This window comes from Oryctolagus cuniculus, chromosome 3 (assembly GCF_964237555.1).
Source record: "Oryctolagus cuniculus chromosome 3, mOryCun1.1, whole genome shotgun sequence".
NCBI classification, from domain to species: Eukaryota; Metazoa; Chordata; class Mammalia; order Lagomorpha; family Leporidae; genus Oryctolagus; species Oryctolagus cuniculus.
Window position 1 is genome coordinate 85,566,956 of NC_091434.1, and position 17,408 is coordinate 85,584,363.

Below are 17,408 nucleotides of genomic sequence, written 5' to 3' on the forward strand. Positions count from 1 at the left end.
GCTAAGCCAGCTGGCGGGCGCAAGGGCAGGAAAGCCGGGGCTGAGCTGGGCCGGGGAAGCCGGAGGAGGTATCTGATGTCCTGAGCCCTCCCCCACGCCGGCCACCCTCGCCATCTGCCCGGGAGCGGGGAGACACTCGCCCGCCTGCACGCGGCGGCGCTGGCTCACCTGATGCCTCGTCGCCTGCCCCCAAATCTGGCCTCCCCTAGTCGGCACCTCCAGGTACGCCGGCTTCCCTGGGCCTAGAAACGCGTCGAGAAGGCGGGTGGACCCCTGGGACCTCGCCGTCAGAGCCCAGAGCCCTGGCCCGGGCTCACGGCGCGTGCTCTGGAGATGCGCCAGGCCTCCTGACCCCGCGCCTGAATGTCAGCGTGGAGACACGCTGGGAAGACCAAGCCCAAGCACCGGGCGGGTTGGGGTGTTGAGCACAGGCTCCTCAGGCCCGGCCTCGTACAGGTGGGGGGAGGCGCAGAGCCGGGCAGCCGAGCAGCAGGCTTCCCATTTGCACCCCCCCCCAAAACCCGACCCTGCCCACTGAGCATGCCCAGCACACTTGTTGCCACTGCAAGGGCTAAGGGGGCCCTAAGAGGGCGCAGATGGGGTTCAAATGGACCCCGCTTCTTTCAGACCTTTCTTCTAGGTGCTGTACTAATAAATTGTTTCTGTCGTGATATTGGAAAATACCTGGAGGTGGTCGGAAAGGTCTTCCAAAGGAAGGCAGCCAAAATAGTTTGACTGGAAATCGCAGCGGTTGTTTTAATCGACTCTTAATGTCCTTAGATACCGCAGAATTATAGCAATTTACGAAGATGTATGGACTCTGTTAGGTCCCAAGCTCAGCTCCTGCAGAAAACCAAGAGAATCTATCCAATGCAACAGTGGTTCTTAGCCTTGAATACACATTAAAATGAGACGGGTGGATTAAAATGGAGGTGTGGATGGATGTTAAAACATTATTGATGCCAGATTTCCATCCCCAGCCTGTGGAATCAGTCTGAAGGTAGCGTGAGAAAATCCCTCAAAGGTTCTGAGTGTAGCCATGGAGGCCCACAGCATCACCACCACCTACGACCTTTGGGTCTGGGTCTGGGTCTGGGTCTGGGACAAAGCAGGTTTAACAAATAGTTCAGGCAGGTATGGTGCGCACTGCACTTCGAGAGCTACTGTTTGAAAGCTCCCCTAGAAGAGTCTAAGTTGAGAACCCTTGTAATGGACCAATGCCTTTCATATTTTTCTCTCAAATCCCAGACATCTGTCCAGAAGTATACCATGTTACCCACAAAAGGAATAATCTAGTTGAAATGGGTGCCAGTCCTGGATTTCCTTCCCACCGGTTCTAGAACAGTTCAGTTCTTGGAAAATGAGAAGCAACTGCCACGTTGGTACTTGGGTGCCAAGTGCAGTGCCTGTATCATAACAGATGTTTAAGTTCTACTGTTTTGAAATGAATGTTCATTCTCGGTCCTACTATGCCTGTTGCCCCCAAGTCCTGGTCACCTAGGTACCAGGCCAAAAGTGAGTCATTCTCATCAATAACACATGATGATCTGTGAGACTCTGAGACTGACTTACAGAGGTAGGACTTTCAGGAGGAGGTATTTGGGGTCCAAAGCAAGCAAAGGAAAGCAGCAGGAAGACAGGCATCTAGAGTTTAGAAAGGGAACAGATGGAAAAGGTGTGTGTGGAAGCCCAGTAAAAGAGGAGAAACAAGGAAGCTGATCAGACCACAATTTACCTTGACTCTTCTGGCTCAATACCTCCAGCCTCTGGGGCTGGCACTGTGGCATAACAGTTAAAGCTCCAGCCTACAGTGCCCACATCCCAAATGGGTGCCAAGTTGGTCCCAGCTGCTCGGCTCCAGGTCCAGCTCCCTGCTAATGCACCTGAGAAAGCAGCAAAAGATGGTATAAGTCCTTGGGCCCCTGCACCCACGTGGGAGACCCAGAGAAAGCTCCTGGCTCCTGGCTTCAGATCGGCCCAGCTTCAGCCATTGTGCCATTTGGGGAGTGAACCAGCAAATGGAAGATTCTCTCTCTCTCTCTCTCTCTCTTTCTCTCTCTGCCTCTCTGTAACACTTCCTTTCAAATAAATAAAATAAAACCAGCATCTGATCCGTATTTCCCATATTTCCCCACACTCCAGACTCATGTCTAATCTCAAAATTGCCTTGAATAAAAGAAAACAGCGAATTTTTGTATAGCAGATACTTTGATTTACTGGGTGAAAACATTGCTATCTTTTAATAACTCAGAGCATAAGCTATTTAAAGCATATAACAAGTTAATTTTTAAAAATGAACACTAGATCATTTCAAAATGTGGAGGTTTATGATACTTCTGTAAGATCCAACAGCAACTTCTAAAATAAAGTTATTCCCTATTTACTCTATCAGTATTGTCTAAAGCAAATAAAATATAAAAATGCAGTGCTTTTTTTTATTAACCTAGTAGATAATGCTTCAAAATATTTTTAAAAGGTGCTATTTGTGAATACCTGAAGTAATGTTCCACCTCCCTATGTCGGCGCATGTGTCACAATAAACTCAGGATGGAGCTGCTCCTCTTATTATAATAATAAGATCATAAACACTGACAGAGTTTAGTTGCTGACTAGAGTATCTAACGGGAGCACAATTTCCCATGTGCCTAAGCAATTTCTCTTCCATTATTAATTTTATGAGGGGATGGAGCATATCATTAATTTAGGAATTGCTCTTCTGAATTACCTATTACACTTGATACACAAATAACATTTTGTAAAAACTTCTTCTCTCAACAAGCACTTGCTACTGCTGCATTTTTGCTCATGGCATTAAAACAAAGCCAAACAAATAAACGGGTTTAAAACTAAAAGGAGAAGAAACTGAGTAGGGTTATGGCAAAGGACCGTATCAAGTTTAAAACATGAATTATTTCAGCAGAGGGAAATCTACTGAAGACCTAGTTCTCAGGGAAGTTCCAGTCTTAAGTGTTTCTCCTTGCCATCATAAGCGTGAGTCAGCATTTGGAATGAAACTGTGTTTACCCTCTTGTAGACTACCAGTGTCAAATATCTTTGGTGCCACCTCTTTTCTCCTGTGCCTAAGAAAACTTCAGGACAGTCATGGATTTTCACTCTCACTTGGCTACAAAAATCTGCAGTTTTCCCCCTTTTCATTCACCCCTATCTTACCAATGCCCGAGTTTGCCTATCACGTAGTTATCTTGCTTATGTAGTATTATCTGGTGAATTTACAGGATTACCTATACCTAGTAGGACAGAAACACTGAGAAGCCCTTCCCTTCCCAAGCCTAGAGAGTGCTAAGTGTTTCTAAGACATCCTAAACCCTGCTGCTGGGGGTAGACTCTTCCCAACAGGGGGAGCTTCCATTAATGCAACCTAAAAGACCACTTGGTTTTGTTCTTCTCCATTTCTGGAGATAAAGAAGTTTTCTCTGTAGCCAAGTAAGTGTTCATAGTTTATCAAAGCTCATAAAAATATTTTTGGGATATCAGAATTGAAGGGAACCATAAATGTGCTTCACCTCTACACCTGTATTTTTACCAATGATGAAACAAAGGCTCAGAGGTATTAAGTGACTTACCTAAGGTTACAGAATTCGCTAAACATAGAATAAGACTAAAAAGAGGAACTGCTTGGTATCCAGCACCCGGTGTGGGCTTCAGACTCATCCTGTTGAAGGTTCTTCAGCCATGGTGTGGTTCTCTAACTTCCCAAGATACGCATCCTCATCAGTGAGGGATCTTACAAGTGAACATTCACATACTGTTGACTTTGTGCCAGGCACTAGTCTTAACATGCAATTTTTAGTCCTCAGAACCATCTATGAGGTTTGTCTCTATCTTTTCGATGGGGAGAGGAGAAGGAAGTTGCTTCATTTTGTTTGACAAAAGGGAAAATTGAGGTACAACACTATTAAGTAACATGCCCAAGATAACATAGTTTGTATATGGCCAAACTGGGATTGAATGGAATGATATATGTAAAATGCCTAACATATCACAAAAGTTTCAGTATTGTCAGTTCCCTTCTCCAAGCCAGGGGCATTTTGACTCCTGGTCCAATATTTGCCAAAAGAATTGTGTTCTAGCCGGCGCCGTGGCTCAATAGGCTAATCCTCCACCTTGCGGCGCCGGCACACCGGGTTCTAGTCCCGGTCGGGGCGCCGGATTCTGTCCCGGTTGCCCCTCTTCCAGGCCAGCTCTCTGCTATGGCCAGGGAGTGCAGTGGAGGATGGCCCAGGTGCTTGGGCCCTGCACCCCATGGGAGACCAGGAAAAGCACCTGGATCCTGGCTCCTGCCATCGGATCAGCACGGTGCGCCGGCTGCAGCGGCGGCCATTGGAGGGTGAACCAACGGCAAAGGAAGACCTTTCTCTCTGTCTCTCTCTCACTGTCCACTCTGCCTGTCAAAAAATAAAAAAAAAAAAAAAAAAAAGAATTGTGTTCTGAGCTCTGTATGTTCACATATTTCTTCCATTATTTTCTTTACCTTTGGTTCATGTAAGTAGTGAGCATAAATTAGAATGTACTGTATATGCTATATTCTTACCCATTGTTATTCACAGTTGCAAACACTAAGAAGCTAACCAAAAATTAAACAAAGACCAAAAGTTTCCTACTTACAAATTTAAAAACTACTTAAGAGTTTCCAAGAGATTAACAATGCTATTCAGGAAAATCTTAAATCTTTGAACAGTACCAGACCAGTCACTTTGAGATCTTAAAATTAGAACAGCACATTTAGCAGGTCTCCACCTACTTGTTACATGCATTCTTAATAGCAGAGTTATGGGGCCAGTGCTGTGGCGCAGCAGGTTAACACCCTGGCCTGAAGCGCCAGCATCCCATATAGGCACTGGTTCAAGACCTGGCTGCTCCTTTTCCCATCCAGCTCTCTGCTATAGCCTGGGAAAGCAGTAGAAGATGGCCCAAGTCCTTGGGCCCCTGCAACCTCGTGGGGGACCTGGAAGAAGCTCCTGGCTCCTGGCTTCAGATCGGCCAATTGAGGAGTGAACCATCAGATGGAAGACCTCTCTTTCTCTGCCTCTCGTCTCTCTGTGTAACTCTGACTTTCAAATAAATAAATAAATCTTTAAAAAAATAGCAAAGTTATGAACATCTAAAAATATTCAACAGAAAATCTTCCCACGTCAGTGATTCTCGATGAGTTGGATCAAGAATGAGGTGAAAATATATGATCCTTGAAAAGATGAAATAAAAATACTAAATATATTTTTAAATGAGTATTTTATATTTTATTTCTGCTTTATAGGAATCTGGGAAAGTATTCTTAAAATAAATGCTTAAAGCATCAGTATTAAGTGGTACCAAGAAATTTAGATTTAAAGGTCTTCTGGGTGTAGGAAAAGTGGACTCCTACCTCAGATGGGCATCTGCTTTGTTCTTAGGATGTGGCAGGACTGAAAACAAGCTTTTACAAGTCTTGATGATGAAAACTAAATAATGTTGTCTCTGGCACTTAGTTTCCTGTTTAATAACAGCAGGAAGATTGTGGGTTTGCAGAAATGTCCCAAGAAACTCATGTCGAGAACATGAATAAGTTCTGATGTGGGAAATAAGACGAAATGGAGAATTGGGTTCTTCAAAGTAAAACTCGTTGTCATTCCAGGCAAAGAGGTAACTGAGCCAAGGGTAACCAGTCCAAGAAACTCGAGATTTGTTTAATTCCACTTCTTAATACCTGTTACCTGAGGTGGCTTAAATCTCAGGAATACATGGTGAAAATAAGTTTGACCATGTTTGTACTATTATTATGTGATTTTTTTAAAAGAATATTCTGAGCAGCAAAAACAAAACAATGGCAACATACAGAATTTATGTCTCTACATGATTAGCATTAAAATGAGGATTGTGTGTCTTGCTTAAGCAGCCTTGAAACATGCAGGCATTGACCTAATTTCTGTCAAGCCAAGAGAAAGGCATTTTACACAAGGAGTGCAGGCCAGAGGGTAACAGGTGCTGTTCTCTCAACAAATACCTTGGCCTCAAAAGCAAATCTCCTTTCCTCCCCCATCAACAAAAATCACCATACAAAACCTAAAAATGAAAGGGGGTAGAGAATCTCTATTCTGTTATCCTTCACTTAGAAGTTAAGTTTGTTTTTAAAAGAGCTCTCTGTGGAGGAAGGGGCTAAAACATAAGGAAAAAAAAATTTAATGCACTATCCATTGAACAGAAGTTTTACAGTTTAACTGAAATATATTATTTTAAAATTCTCTAGGCCACAGTAAATAAATAATCCCATTCCCTTCCTGCCAAATCTCTGAGACCTGAGACACCCTGACATGATAAGAAGCTAGAAAGTGATGTCAGGGCATTTAAACCTTTTTTCCTAGTAAATGTTAATTAATGTGTGTCCTAAAAATATCTTTCGATACTCCAGGAAGGGAGTGGATTTTGTACTGTACCTAAGTTAACTATCTTAAGATGAAAAATTACCCAGAAATATCAGTGTGGGCCCTAAAATAAATGTATGTATCATTAAAAGAGAAAAGGAATAGGGAGACTGCATGCAGACAGAAGAGTAGAAGATAATGTGATTATGGGGTTAGTGATTGGAGAAATGCAGCACAAGCCAAGAAATGTCAGCAGCCACTAGAGACTGAAAATGCACAGAACAGATTCTCCCTGAAAGCCTCTGAAGAGAGTGCAGCACACCAGCCCCTGTATTTGGAGCCAGTGGTACTGATTTTGGACTTCCGGCCTTCCGAACTGTGAGTCAATAAGCTTCTGTTATTTTGGTCACCAGATTTGTGACAATTTGTTATAATAACAATAGAAAACTAATACAGTTTCCTCCATTTAGCTCCTGCTCCTGGCTTCAGATTGGTGCAGCTCTGGCCGTTGTGGCCATCTGGGGAGTGAACCAGCGGATGGAAGACCTCTCCCTCTGTCTCTACCTCTCTCTGTAACTCTGTCTTTCAAATAAATAAAATAAATCTTTAAAAAAAAAAGTGCTCAGACCATACAGTGGAGTAAGGATAATCTCTTCAACAAATGATGCTGGATATATGGATATATCTACAAGAATGAAATTATATTCATACCTCTCACCATACACAAAATCAGCTCAAGATGGGCCGGCGCCGTGGCTCACTAGGCTAATCCTTTACCTGTGGCGCCGGCAACCCGGGTTCTAGTTCCGGTTGGGGTGCCAGGTACTAGTCCCAGTTGCTTCTCTTCCAGTCCAGCTCTCTGATGTGGCCTGGGAGTGCAGCAGAGGATGGCCCAAGTGCTTGAGCCCTGCACCCGCATGGGAGACCAGGAGGAAGCACCTGGCTCCTGGCTTCTGATCAGCGCAGCATGCAGGCCGTAGTGGCCATTTTGGGGGGTGAACCAACAGAAGAAAGACTTTTCTCTCTGTCTCTCTCTTTCACTGTCTAACTCTGCTTGTCAAAAAAAAAAAAAAAAAACCAACTCAAGATGGACCAAAGACCTAAATTTAAGCCCTAACACTGTGAAGTTGCTGGAAGAAAACCTAAATGAAACACTTCAAGCCATTGGTGTAGGGGACACAAGCAACAAAAGCAAATCTAAACAACAGGACTATATCAAACTCAGAAGCTTTTGCACACCATAGGAAATGATCAACAGGGTGAAGAGATATCCAACAGAATGGGAAAAAATATTAGCAAACCACCCATTCAACAAAGGATTAATATCCCAAATGTATCAGCAACTTAAAAAGCTCAACAACAACAACAACAAAAATCCAGTTGAGAAATGGGCAAAGGACTGCAATAAACATTTCTTAAAAGAAGAAATACAGGGGCCGAAGCTGTGGCACAGTGGGTTAGCACCCTGGCGTGAGGCGCTGGCACCCAACCTGGGTGCCGGTTCAAAACCCGGCTGCTCCCCTTCCCATCCAGCTCTCTACTGTGGCCTCAGAAAGCATTGGAAGATGGCCCAATTGGCTCATTGGTCAAACCAATGGTCAAGAATGTTATACTACTTAGTTTTAATGATCTGTGATTACTTTAAAATTTACTGAGTATGGGTGAAATGGCCATTTTATAGCCATTGTCTATATTCCCACTAAACTAGGATCTTTTTGCTTTTACTTGTTAAACTTATTATTCAATGCAGTACTAACCCTTTTTATTGTATTGTAAATTTAAAATATGTTATCTCAAAAAACTAAAAAAAAAAAAAAGAAAGATAGGGAAAATGAAGGAGGGTGTGAGAGAAGGAGAAGGAAGGGAATATCATTATGTTCTTAGAATTGTATCTACAAATCACATTGAATATGTTAAAAACTAAATAAAAATTTAAAAAAGAAAGAAAGAAAGATTGCTCACACCACTCAAGTCTTCCTTCAAGCAGGACTTATTTCTTCAATAATTAACCTCCAGCACCTGACTCCTTCAACATTTGCCTGGATGGAGAGAACTACTTCATTCAAGGTCATTCCTTGGCTGGTCAAGTCCTTATCCTTTGAATTAAGTAAGCGTATAAAGAGTCAGCTACAAATTAAGAAATAACTCTGATGGGGTGTAGATGTTTCAGAATACCTCAGGGATTGATTAGGGCTGTGTTCAGGCTGCATCACAATTTCACCTCTCTGTCTTTCTTGTACAAGTATTAATCCTAAAAAGTGTTCTGTATCGTGTCACTATCTGCTTTGAGAAAACACAATCTACATCAGGACCTTTCATAAATGTAAAGCTCAGGCAACAAAAACCCTCAACCTCCAACCAATTTAAAATTCATTCTCGTGCCAGCGCCGTGGCTCACTTGGTTAATCCTCTGTCTGCGGCACCGGCATCCCATATGGGCGCAGGGTTGTAGTCCCAGTTGCTCCTCTTCCAGGCCAGCTCTCTGCTGCGGCCTGGGAGAGCAGTGGAGGATGGCCCAAGTGCTTGGGCTCTGCACCTGCATGGGAGACCAGGAGAAGCACCTGGCTCCTGGCTTCGGATTGATGCAGCACCGGCCACGGCAGCCATTTGATGAGTGAACCAACAGAAGGAAGACCTCTCTCTCTGTCTCTCTCTCTCACCGTCTGACTCTACCTGTCAAATAAATTAAAATAAATAAATAAAATACAATTCATTCTCTCCCCTTGCTCTTATTTCTCAAGACTGTATGCTTCTTTCCAACTCAAATAATATTTTTTTTTAATTCCCTAGAGTTGAAAGTCTCTACAATCTGTACTACCTGTGTGAAACACAAGGCTTATCAAATGTAGGCCAGAAACATGAGTTACAAAACTTCCTCACACTCTACTTCTTTGCAAGGTATTTCTAACTTAGGTGTTTCTAACATCATTCATTCAATTTTTATTTACTGAGTGTCACCTATGCACCAGACACTATTCCACAGAAATAAGGGTTTGCACTTGTATTACTCACACTAGACTGTAGCCATGTGACATGCTTTGGGTCAAGATTTATGTTTACCTCTTTCAGGCAAAGCAAAATGAGCTCATTAGGCTAGCGTAAAACACATAAGGAATAATGGTACTTGGGGCACATTGGAAAAAACATGCAACATCCTGTAGGGTTGGCCCAGCCCCTTAACCTGATACTTGAATTTTGTGTGACAAGCTTAAAAAACTAGACATCATGTACCTTCTTGGTGATGTATTATAAAGTCCACATAATCATCTCTAAATTATCTTTGCCCCCCAAAGATTTAACCTGAGTTAATGACGCCTTTAGGTCTGTATTCTAGTCCACAAGACAATGAACTCCTTTTCAACAAAACAATGTCTTCAAATAAAAGAGACGGGGTCTGATCTATAGTAAAAGTGACTAATATGACATAATCAAATATATCGCATGTGGGTTTTCAAAATGAAAAATATTAAAATTCAATAACATTCACATCATGATAAATCATAGAATTTATGCAATAGTCTTCCCTTGATGAATTCAGCTTTTGCGCTTTTTTATTCTAACTTATCTTGCTTTTCCCACATCTTTTCCTGTCATCCTTAGCTCCCTCCTCCTCAGTAGTATCAAATGTTTACCCTGATATAAGCTACAAAAAATACCTACTTTGCCCTCAAAATTGAATGGCAGTTCAATCAGGTGTGTGATTTTATGTTTAAAGTCATTTTCCTATAGAATTTTTATGATACTCCCCATTTCCTGGTAGTGTCCAGGGCACCCAATGAAAAGTCTCTCATCAATCTGATTCTTGCTCCTTTGTAGGTTCTCTCTTCTTCTATCTGGGAACCTTTGTGATTTATGTCTTTATGATTGGAATTCAAAAATTTTATTAAAATGTGTCTGGAACTGAGTATCTTCATATGTCTTACTGAGTACTTGTAAGCACTGAGAATCTTAAGATTTGGCTCTTTTTTTAGCTCTGTCAAATTTTCTGCAATTATTTCCTTAAATACGTCCTCCATGTTCTCTTTATTATATTTTTCTGGAATTCTAATCAAAGAATTAGAGTCCGTGAATATATCCTCTGTATCTACTTCATATTTATTTAATTTAATAAGCCATTTATTGATTCACTTCCAAAATGCCTGCAATAGCCAGGGCTCGGCCAGGCTGAAAACAGGAGCCAGGAACTCCATCCAGGTGTCCCATGTGTCTGGCAGGGACTCAAGCAGTTAAACCATCTTCTGTTGCTTTCCCAGGCACATTAGCAGAGAGCTGGACAAAAAGTGGAACAGCTGGGACTTGTACCTGTGCTGTTTAGGACACTCGTGTTACAGGCAATGGCTTAACCAACCATACTGCGATGTGGTGACCTACTTTGCCACTTGCATTGTATTCTGAGAGAATTCTTCAGTTTAATCCTCTAAGTTGCTCATTATTTCTTCGATTATGTCCATTCTGTTATCCAGATATTTTTTAATTTTTTTCTAAGATTTTTAAAAAATTCTTAATGACTAATTTTTTTGTATATTTCCATTGATATTAATCATATATCTTCTAAAGTTTCTTTCTGTTTCCTGTATTTTCTACTTCTTTGGATGTGAGTGCCTCAGTTTGCAGATTTTGTGCCTCACTTATTCTTTCTTAAGTTTGGTGACTCCTGATGGAGTGCTCAAACTTGTACCTAAGTATCTTTCATGCTTATCATCACTTATCTCCAATGATTGGAGGGAGAGCCCAAACACAAGGTGAGATGAGATGTCTCTACTGCTTAACTTCTGCAGTGCAATTCCTCACATAATAATGAGACCTCTTCTCCTTCCTCCTCTTTCACTTCTGAAGTTTCTTCTCTTCCTGTAAACCCACGGCCTCTTGCTCCTCCAACTTGGAGACACCTTTTTCCTCCCACTCTGAAGACTCTTCCTCCTCCTGTTTCTCAAAGTTCTTCATCTCTGGCTTAGCCTTTACCTCTTTAATAAATAGAAAGATCAAGCTATTATTGGTTGTCTTTCAAATCTGTGCTTTGAGTCAATTAGAGTTTCACTCAAATTTTTTTTATTGAATCCCATACCTTTTTCCTCCTTGATTATTGTTGGTTTTTTTTTTTTTTTCATTTTGAAGGAGTTTTTTAGTAATTCTTTCATAAAGGATTTTCGGATGGTAAATTTTCCAAGGCTTTGCAGGTCTAAAAATTTTCCATTTTTATTTCTGCACACCTAGATTCCAAAACTTCAAAAATCTTAAAACACATCACCTACTTTTGTGCCTTCATCAAGAAGGAAGACACGCTGCCTGTGGAGCAGAACTTAGTCTATTGCTTGGCTCCAATCTGGTCCTGGGGAAGAAGGGCAAGTGTGTGTTTTCGTTGAATTCCTGCTTGAAATGAAAGTGATATTTGGTGGACAATGGGGAAATTTGAATATTGTCATTGTGTGGATATCTGTCACCACAAACACAAAAGGCAATTCTCCTAAGACTTATATTAATTGTAGTAAGAGGGTGTAAGTGTATTCTCTTCATGGTGTTTAGAGTGGGGGCCTTTGGGAAGTGATTATATTGGATTAGATCTTTAGGATGGAGCCCCTATCATTTGAATACTGATGGCTTTTTTAAGAGAGGTAAACAGACACACATGCTCCCCATCTCTTTCCATGTGGTGCCCTGTGGCACCTCAGAACTCTCCAGCAATAACACCATCACCAGAGGCTGAATAAATAGGGTCTGCTTGGTTTGGGCTGTGAACTTCCAAAACCATGAGCCAAAATGAATCTCTTCCCTTGTAAAGTTAGAACACCGTAAGCGTTTCCTTATAGTGATGAAAGGTGACTAAAACAAATATAGACTTAACAAATATGGCATTAGGGAATTACAACTGATTTTTTTCAATGTGATAATGATATTACAGTTATTTTGGAAACTCTCATTTTTTAAGTGCATGCTAAACTATCTCAAGATGAAGTAACATACACAATTCAAGAAGATTCAGTAGGGGCCAGCGCTGAGGTGCAGCAGGTTAAAGTCCTGGCCTGAAGCACTGGCATCCCATATGGGCGCCGGTCCTAGTCCCAGCTGTTCCTCTTCCGATCCAGCTCTCTGCTATGGCCTGGGAAAGCAGTAGAAGGTGGCCCAAGTCCTTGGGCCCCTGCACCCATGTGGGAGACCTGGAAGAAGCTCCTGGCTCCTGGCTTCGGTTCGGTGCAGCTCCGGCTGTTGCAGCCATCTGGGGAGTGAGTGAGAGGATGGAAGACCCCTCTCTCTGTAACTCTGTCTTTCAAATAAATAAAATAAATCTTTAAAAAAAGATTCAGTAAAGATAAATATATAGATATACATATTTAATGTTTTAATAAGTGGCAAAATAGTAACAATTTTTTAATCTAGAGGTAAATAGATATTTATTTTTCTTTCTAATTTATACTATGATTTAAGATTTTCATAATCAAAATTTTTAGTATTGATAAAAGGGCAGTCTCTATGAAGCTGTTGTCCATCGTCATTTGGGGGAATGAGGCCCAGTGTTACAAGGTACCCTAAATTTTCAAAATCAGCTGGAAATCTGAAGTTTTTATATATGCTTTATTTTTACTTTAAGAAGATACTGGCAGCCAGATCTTAAATAATAATAATAATAACTCCACAGAAGTCTGGTGTGATGTTACTGGATAGCCTATGACCTCTGGGCTTCTAACTTGCTATCTCTGATTCAGATCCCTGGCACCTTAACCTTTTCCTATGCCTTAGCTCTCTGGCCTTCAATCTCTGATCTTCTTTCTTAAAGTCATACCTGGCTAACTTCCTCTATTTCTCTTCTTCCCTACTCCACAACTGGCCTCTGCCACTTTGCTGTATCACTGAGCCGTCGTAGGATAATGTGACAACTAATCAGGCTATGATTTTGTCTCAAGTACCAGATCATTTAACAAACTGAGAACTGTTTAATAATTATCCTAGGGCACTAAACATTTTCCTAATGATCTAAAATAGTTATTAAACCTCCCCACTTAAGATTATTAAATTGTAACATCTGTCTTCAGGAACCATTTCTATTACATGTAATATTTGCAAAACATTTACAACCGCTTTTAGTTCTATCTCCTATCCTATGATAGGTTTATAGTTTTTTTCCTTATTTAATGGCTGAAATCACTGGGAGGCCTGGAGTCCCCAAAGGCAACTTGAGTCCTTCATGTGAGGAGGTATTAGACGCAGGCAAGCTTCCTGGATGACAGGCTGCTGCTTATCCAACTGCGCCGCTTCTCTTCAGCCCTTGTTTGCTTTATTAGCTAATTATGAGGCTGCATATTCAACCTAGGTTCCAACTATATTAAGGGCTATTTACTAGCTAAAATCAATACTCTTTCGATTAGCCACCTGGCGTGGCTTTTGGTAACTAAGCATTATTTGGGCTTCATTGCTTTTACCCCATCAGGGAGATGGGAAAGTGCTTTGCTTTGATTTTTTACACTTAGTAGCTACTGCTCTTAGCAGTAGGAGATAAAGGGCAGTGGAGACTAGCTCTGCCATGGTAGAACCTAGAAAAAACATGTAATATTTATTCCATGGAAATTACAGGAAAGAGGTGAAGAAAAATGGAGTATCAGTGACTTTACTATTAAAATTCTTTTTCAGTTAGATAAATTTTTTGGATATATGAAGATACTTCAAAAACATTCGTAAAAAGAGAAAGTAAAAGTAAGTTTATATTGGTACAAAAAAACTTTGAAATCCATGGAGAAGAGGGAACTTCACAAAGTTCTTGGAAAATGCATATTATGAAAAATCTGTGCATGGATTTCAACTTGTTTTGCACCAACATAAACTTATCTTTTACTTTCTATGACTGTTTTGAAGTACATTCATATTATCTTGTGCTGCAGATATTATAATTAACCCTTAAAATACAAAGATAAATGAAATACTTTCACCAACTTAAACTGAGAAGAACAACATTGAAAAAATAATTAGTATACAAGAGTCAAAAGCTCACAAAGTAGATGTGGAATGGGGTTTTGAAAATAATCATCATTCTTTTGAAAAAGAAAAAAACACTAGAAGGCTTTCTTGTCACTGACGGTAGCAAACCAACCAAAAAGATGCTTTTAATGTAGGTATCTTCTTGCATAAATAATTCATGCTGATTTGGAGACATGAAAATATATAACCAAAAAAGGGAGGGGGGAAATCTGCATAACACCACCACTGGAAACACAACTAACCACTGTCAATATCTTGCCATAAACATTTTAAGAGTGCTTCCTCTGATATATATATATGCAAATTTTCAAAAACAATAAAAAACAAAAAAATGTAAAGACACAGGCTTCCAATCAGATCATCAAAACCAAGTCTTGTCATTTACTATCTTCATGACTGGGCAATCAGCTTAAACTCTCTGAGCAACAGTTTCCTCTTCTATACTATGGGGGTAATGAAATGCACCTCAATGAATTGTTGTAAAGATAAAGTAGATGATAGCAGTACAGTTCTTAGAACAATACCTGGGGCATATAAAACACTTAACATATTCGTTCACCCAACAAATATTTATTAATACCTCTCTGTTCTAAGAAATTAGACCATATCAGTGAACTACATATGGAATTTAGTTGTAACGCTGTCATCATTGTTAGTGTAATGTTCTGTAAATCCTCTTTATTATAAAGTATTGAACATATATTTCTATGATAATAAACATGGATCTATATCATCATTTTTACTGGCTACATGGTATTTTATGGAAGATATCCCCAATCTATTCAGCAAATCACATAATCAAGAACCTATAAAGACAGCTTCTAATCTGTATTATGGAGAACACTGCTGTGAATACCTGCATATTCTTGTCAAATTCAGTCTTAAAAATATATCCAATAAGTGCAATGATTCTGCTTACTTATTTTTTTAAAGATTTATTTTATTTATTTGAAAGGCAGAGTTAGAGAGGAGATAGAGACAGAGAGAGAGGTCTTCCATCCGCTGGTTCACTCCCCAGAGGGCCGCGACGACCGGAGCTGTGCCGATCTGAAGCCAGGAGCCAGGAGCCAGGAGCTTCTTCCGGGTCTCCCACTTGGATGCAGGGGCCCAAGCACTTGGGCCATCTTCCACTGCTTTCCCAGGCCATAGCAAAGAGCTGGATCGGAAGAGGAGCAGCCAGGACTAGAACCGGTGCCCATATGGGATGCCAGCGCTTCAGGCCAGGGCTTTAACTTGCTGCACCACAGTGCCAGTTCCTGCTTACTTATTAATTTATTCAGCAGGCAGAGTGATACACACATACGCACACACAGTGACGGTGGAGGAAAGGGTAGAGATCTTTCATCCAATGGCCACAATAGCCAGAGCTGTTTCAAGCTGAATCCAGGAGCCAGGAAATCCATCACATCTCCCATGTGGCAGCAGAGAATCACAGACTTGGGCCACCATCTGCTGATTTCCAAGGTGCATTAGCAGGAAGCTGGACTGGGAGCAGAGCAGCTGGGACTCAAACAAGCACTCCAATATGGGATGTCCGCATTGTAAGTGGTGACTTGCTAGGCAACACTGGCTCCTTCCTAAAGCAAGAAGTATCTTTGGGGGTCAAACATTTATAAGAATCAATGCCTTCATAAAAGAAATTTAGGGACAATATTAGACAAAGGGTAAGGTTTGTTTTTCTTTTATTCTTTTTCAAGTTTCTATCTGACCAAAGAGTTGGAGTACCTGTAATGGTAATATGATATTCATAGTTCACATAAAAGACAGACAATATTTCCAAGTAAAATAAACCACTATTAGTCCTTAGTCTTCTCTTCCAATGTGACCTCAATGCTCTCTTTAAAAGAAGACTAGAAGAATAGAGCTACAGGCTACTTTAATGCAAAGTTGTTGGGTTTTTAAAATTATCGTATGTAGGGGCCAGCGCTGTGGCTCAGAGGGTTAATTCCTTGGCCTGAAGTACCGGCATCCCATATGGGAGCCGGTTTGAGACCCAGCTGTTCCTCTTCCAATCCAGCTCTCTGCTATGGCCTGGGAAAGCAGCAGAAGATGGTCCAAGTCCTTGGGTCCCTGCACCCATGTGGGAGACCCGGAGGAAGCTCCTGGCTCCTGGCTTCAGATCAGCTCAGCTATGGCCCTTGGGGCCAACTGGGGAGTGAACCATCAGATGGAAGACCTCTCTCTCTCTCTCTCTCTCCTCTCTCTGTGTAACTCTGACTTGTGAATAAATAAACCTTTAAAAAAATAAAATTAATGTATGTAAAAATCACTTGAAATGATTACATAAAAATACTTACTCCTAGGAATAAAGGCTACCTGCATAGATTTTTGAATCTGTAAAAACAAGTTGAGGATTGAGGATATTCCTACTATCATTTCCTACAAACCCAGATGTAGGTAATCCTCCAACTCTACCAGGTTGAACAACTTATGCTAGATCCTTATTAAGCAAAGAGTAATTATGTATGAGAAGTAACAGAATCATCACAGGGACATTTATCACAAATGCTGGTTCTCATAGAGTTATTATACAGAATATACAGTTTAACAAGTTTTCTGGATGATTTGTATGTATATTAAATTTGAATAAACCCTATTCTTTGGGTTAACTGTCAATAATCTGTAAGCAGATCCAACATGGGAAAAAAATCCCATGAAATGTAGAGTCACATCCATTTGTTTTCTGGAGAGACCTAGAATCTTCATGGAAATGAAGACAGAACATGCACAAAGAAACCTTTGTGTCTTAAATTCTTTCCACCATCATTTGCATAACTTGGAGGGCTGGGAGGATTCTCAGAGGAATACATGTGTGGCATATCAAACTCCTCCACTAACATTCCAAGAAATGGAGTGAGCAAAAATTGAAGTGACACTCTTTTAATTGTTCTCTAGTTATCTCATTCTATTTATTCATAATCTTTAACTGCCCTATGTATAAATGACTTTATGGACAATTACAGCAAGAAAGAGTTAAATAGCCTGAAATATGATCAAATTAGCTTTGGTTTTATATTTCTTACCAGTTTCTATTGAACAACATTTTAAATTGTAAAATTATACACCTAAACCAAATGCAAA

The 17,408-nt window shown here is 40.7% G+C and overlaps 1 protein-coding gene across 8 annotated transcripts in view; it reads right to left on the reverse strand.

Moving 5' to 3' along the window:
- The window catches only part of GPD2 (glycerol-3-phosphate dehydrogenase 2), a 240,167-nt gene that overhangs the window by 197,747 nt on the left and 25,012 nt on the right, over positions 1–17,408 (reverse strand). For 4 of the 8 annotated variants that reach the window (XM_008258597.4, XM_070070854.1, XM_070070861.1 and 1 more), the window contains exon 1: positions 169–516. The exons of 2 other annotated variants lie outside the window; for them this stretch is intronic. The gene's annotated coding sequence lies outside the window, so the exon portion shown is untranslated. Of the gene's footprint in view, positions 1–168; positions 517–1,735; positions 1,884–17,408 lie in introns of those variants that run through there. 2 more of the 8 variants (XM_051848606.2, XM_070070858.1) reach the window with 1 other exon arrangement.